The following is a 5,506-nucleotide window of genomic DNA, read 5'->3' as shown; positions in this document are numbered from 1 at the left end:
AAGAGAGTTTTATTTAAAAATATAAAGTTTAGGGGCGGGCCTGGGTGGCTCAGTTGGTTGAGCATCTGACTCTTGATTTCGGCTTAGGTCATGATCGCATGGTTTACGGGATCGAGCCCCACGTCAAGCTCTGTGCTCCCAGCGTGGAGCCTGCTTGGGATTCTCTCTCTCCCTCTCTTTCTCTCGAAATAAAATACATAAACTTAAAAAAATAAAAGCATACATTTCATTTGTTTGAAATGATTAAGTACAAAGAGGAAACCTTTGACCATCCGTTTAAAAAGAAAAGAAAAAAACTTCAGAAACAATAAAGGTCATTCTTTAGGGCGCAATCAAATTGTAAGACAATGAGATTTTTTGATAACTGTAGGAATAAGTTTGCAAATCTATGTGAAATAGATGTTTTCTCACAAAGCATGCTGTCCAAATTAACCCAAAGGTAGAAGGGGTGAATAGTTAATAGCCACACGGGATGATATAGTTTATGTGAATACAAACTGACCAATGTGGTTAAAGTCCATGATGTCATCAAAAGAGGAAAGGACGGTTGTTGGGGAGGGGTCCCCCGTGGAGAGAGAGGAGCCAGGAATGGGGTCGGTTAAGAGATGTCACCAGCAGTAACTGTACTGTCTTTAAGAGAAAGCAAGGAAGGAAGTGGGACAAAGTGTTAGCTGTTCTTGCTGGGGGAGAACTGGGGCCATCGACGTCCGCGTTACTGTTCCCTGTGAGGGATTACTCAGCCCCAACTCCACGCGGGGTTGAAAAGAAGCCTTGTTAAGTTTCTGTAAGGATGTGAAAACCATTTGGTAAAATGCAGCATCCCTTTATGACAAGCACTTCTTAAATGGGGGATAGAAAGAGCTCTCTTAAGGAAGCACGCAGACAACTTTGTCTTAACAGGCAGATGATAGAAACATTCCCGGCAAAAGAAGAAACACGATGTCCAACATCGCCACTTCAATTTTGGCTTTTACTTATTCCCAAAGACGGCCAACGGCACCACACATTTGGAAGAATCTGCTCCAACTTTCCTTAAGATGATTTTACCGAACCTACGTAAACCCAAGAACGGAGCCCATGTTGATGTGCGAGACTGTGCGGTTCTCTCCCTCCTCCCGCTCGTTTTTCTCTTCGTCGTTGTGGATTCCTCCGTCATCCAGCCCCGTAACACGGTGAAGCTGGGGGCCAAGAAAAATGCGTGTCATAAGTCTGACTTATTAATAGCAACTGTAAACCAGAGATAAAAATACTACTCAGAACACTGAGAGTTTCCGCATGACGATAATGATTACAATGGCTCTGCATGGATGGATTAGTTGTCATTGTTATGACTCCAGTAATTAAGATTTAGGGACTCATTTTATGTAGGCAAACTGGTGAATGAGGAAAGTCCGTGAAGATCCGGGGCGTGCACGTCTAGAGATTTGTCAAGGATAAGGCTTTCTGCAAAAAAGGATTTCACAGCAAAAAAACCCCACAAAAGCCAAAAAACAAAAAAAAACCCAGAGCAGCAAGAAATACAAGCATTGTTTACTGTGTACCATGTATTAGGCAGATAACGTGACAGTTCTACTTTTCATTCTCGCAAAAGACATATGAAAAAATTCTTCGATTATTCCCATTCTCCAGAGGAAGCTGTCGAGGCCCAGTGGGATTAAATACTTTGCCCAACGTCTCACAGGTAATAAGCCGCAAATCGCGGGCTCAACTCCAGGGATGCACGTCCCCTGAGAAACCAGTGTGACATTTGTATCCCTCAAGTGTCCCGAAACAAGTACTATTTCAACGAATGTGACACTGCGGACGCACGATAGCAGTCCAGGAGACGTCCGTGAAAATCAGGGCGCAGGCTCACTTGCGGAAACGGAGGGTCTGGTCAGCTAAAGAAGCAAAACTCTGATTTGCCGTAACATGTTCCCGCATGCCCACCGTCCGTGTGTCAGTGAGGTGCTAAAGAGGAGGGTCTGAAAAGGCATTTCTTCGATCTCCAGCCAGGGTTATGTCTGCTTTGCCGTGAACTTGACAAAGGCCAGCTAATCATGCACCTGGCGTCCCACGGAACTAAACGTGTGCGCACGAGGACCCGTATCTGCGCAGTTAGCCATGACACTTTGTGATCAGCTGGGACACAAAATGGAAATTCCGGGTCTGTCGCGTGTCAGAATAGAACATTCCTCTTCCCATTTCAGGTCCCAAAATAACTCTTCAGGTGATCGTTTTTGCTGAAGAGGAACCCTATAGAATTCCAAACCGTACAGACAAATATCATTGCAAGTAGTTTGGAGACAGTGTCTTCCTGTCCTATGGCAATCAAGATGTTTGAAAAATTCTCTGACATGTGTTGGGGTTCCTCCCTCACTCCTCCCCTCAGATTCTGACAAGCGAACAAACACGTGCAAATGTCAAGGATTAAAATATCTGCTCCACAGCTGGTGGAGTGAAGCTGGAGAACTCACTTTGGATCCAACGCAAAAATGAGATCCTTTCTATTTCCCACGCGCGTGGGACTCACAGGGCAGAGATGTCCTCCCAGGTGAGCTGGCCGCAGTCCGCACCAGCAGCCCAGAGAACACCCCCCTTGACAGGGCCGGAACGCCAGGGACGGTGCCCCGGTTAGCGCACCGCCACCCACGCGGGAAGTGACGATCCGCAGAGAGAATGGCAGATGCCGGTTCCCCTACACTAGTGGGTGGGTGCGAATCCGATTTCGTGGGAGGAGAAGCTTCTCTAGAATGTGAAAATCCGGTTCTACAGCAAACAGATGCGCTGGCATTGGAAAGCATGACATGGTGTCTCTCCACCTACTCACCGGGTCGCTCTCCCCCTACAAAGGTGTGGCCTCTGGCTCCTCGTCGTGGGCACCGTGCAGGACTGAAAACATGACCCTTCTTTGGAGACCTTTCTCTCTAAGAGCGGGAGATGTTGGTGCACACACACGTTGGACTCAACACGATCAGCCATACCGCAACCCACCAGCTGCTCTCAAGAATCAGAGAAGATTCCATCGCATCCGACTAGGGGGCAGGTGAGGACGTGAGGAGGGGCGGTGGGGCCGGCAGAGAGCAGGGGGTGGGATGGGTGTTTGAGGGAGTCTTTGTGGACAAATGAGAGCAGAATGTTTTAAAGTCACGGGGGGGCTGTTGAGCCAGAGCTTCCTGAGTTGGGAGAGAGGGCTAACTGAGGGACTGAGAGAGAAGAGCCCACGCAGGAGGTGACGAAATCGTGAACCACAGCAGGGGAAACAGGAATAGAACCCACGGGGTAGAGCTGAGAAGCCTCACACAGGTGGCTTCCACAAGCTTCCATTCCCTTCAGAGGCTGATGCACACGGAGATGGTGAACGACACAGGAAAAACGTCCCAAGGGACCTACGGGCACAGCCTCTCTGTCCCAGAGCGAACGTGACATGGGAGCCTCCAAGGTCAAGGCCACACTCGGTGCTGCCCATATTGGTTGGAACCCGGTGTGCGTTCTGATGACTCAGTTCATCTGGGACAAGTTAACCTGACCTGAGTGACGGCAGCCTATCTGTGCAGTGAGTGGCCCTCAGAAAAGGGCACAGCACGGGGCGTGCCTCACACGGAAAGGGGGTTCCGCGTTTATGGAGTAAGGACGGCATGCAAAGGCGGCGAGTGATCTCAACCTCAGAGGGTTCCAGGGACAAATCTTGGCTTTCGTCCCTCCTCACCAGGTCACCACGAATAGACAAATGCAGTTTCTGTGAGTTCGTGAAGTGGTGCAAACAACCCTTTCTCTGAGTTGTTTCGAAAACCAAATACTGTGATGCAAAGTGCCCGGAATAAAGCGTCGCTCGACTGTCACCCAGCGAACGATGGTTCACTTCTGAAAGGCTCTTCCACAGGTTCCACGAGTTGATGCCACTTTTGGTCTAGGTGACCTTGCCGGTCTCGTCTGTAAAAATCCCTTCATGTCCGAGCACGCCAGCTCGGTTTGGATGCCCACACGCTTACTGAACTCACACGGTAGGGCAGGGGTAGTGTGTGTGTGGGGGGGGGTCCAGCACACGGAGTAGAGTGCAGCCCGGCCCGTGCTTTCCCGGAGGTGAAATCCAGTCGTGGCGACAGGCGTGGAATCAGGCAGCGGAGTAGCGCTGACCGTGCCAGGCAGGTGTGTAGACAGAGTTACGCAACAGCACAGATCCGGGGAGACTCGTCACCGGTGTCTAATGAGCCCGAGCGGCGGAGTGATGGGTGCAGTTTCCGGAGAGGGAGCGAGCGGGGGAAATGCTCGAGAGAAGACGGTGATGGTGACGCATGTTCCAGATACATAAACCTGAGAAGTGGCATTCGCTGACCTCCGCCACCGTCATATCCTGTACGAGGGGCCCTCAAAACATAATCTCAGGGCCAAATGTAAAAGCGAGGGGTATCGGTATTGAGCACTGGGTCAGGCGCTGTTTGGGATGCTTTACGCATGTTCGTATTTCACCTAAAGAATGGGAAACTGATTCAGAGTGGTGAGGTGAGTTAGCCAATGTTATATAAATAGAAAACGATACAACAAGTGTTTTTGCTCATGTTACGAGTCCGAGGCCAGAATTCTTCCCACGGTGTTCTAGCGTATGCAGTAGGAGGTTCCAATGAGGACATTTCTGTAAGCAGGCCTGGAAAGCTGTAACGTATCTTAGTTTTGTTTGTAATATGTGGATCTTATGTTGTCGTATTTTAAAAATTTGAACAGTGTTCATACCGTTCTGTGTTCTTTTGTGTGAGGGTGGCTCAAAGGCAGCCATGAGAGGAGATTCAGGAGACACTCCGGAAAACACAGTTCGTTATACTCCCAGGTCCTAAAGACAGCAGGCAAATGGCGAGGCACCGGAATCATTGGGACGCGGAGGGGGCAGGACGGAGGTGAGAGCCCAGGCCATGGCTTTTGTGGAGTTGCTATGGGAAAGGCAAGGCGGGGCAGGGTGAACTGTTTAGGACTAGCTAGTCTGAATAGCATCGGTGGGATCAAAGCCACAGGGGTGTCCCTAGCTGCCGGGCACCTGCCCTGGCACGAAGAAGACAGAAGAGCGTTGCCTCCAGGGGCACTGAGTGCTGGGCCCTTTGGTGCCTTTAAGTGTTGGGTAGTCCGGGGAGGGGCAATCTCTGTAGCCAAAAAGTTGTGGTGTTTTTAAAGACATCAAACATCATAATCCATAAAAAGTAAAAAATATATAAACAAGACACATGCCCAACAATCCACCCACTCTACGTGTTCACCTTAAAGGTCTTCATTACTTTAGGTTGTCCAAACATCAACAACACAGCCCAGTCTTAGGTAAGTGTCTAAAATGCTCCGCACGTCACTTTTGGTCAGTCTTTGCTCCCATCCCCAACCCAAGTAACCACTGGTCTGCTTTCTGTGTCTATAAATTTGCTTTTTACAGATATTTCATAAAAATGGAACCATACAGTATGTGAATCTTTCCACTGAGGCTTGCTCAGCGTCCTGTGTGTGCAGATTAATGCATTCATCAAAACTGAGAAGCGGTCAGTCATTG

The sequence above is a fragment of the Lynx canadensis genome, chromosome D4 (genome assembly GCF_007474595.2).
Source record: "Lynx canadensis isolate LIC74 chromosome D4, mLynCan4.pri.v2, whole genome shotgun sequence".
Taxonomy (NCBI): Eukaryota; Metazoa; Chordata; class Mammalia; order Carnivora; family Felidae; genus Lynx; species Lynx canadensis.
Note: the sequence above shows the minus strand (reverse complement) of the source record.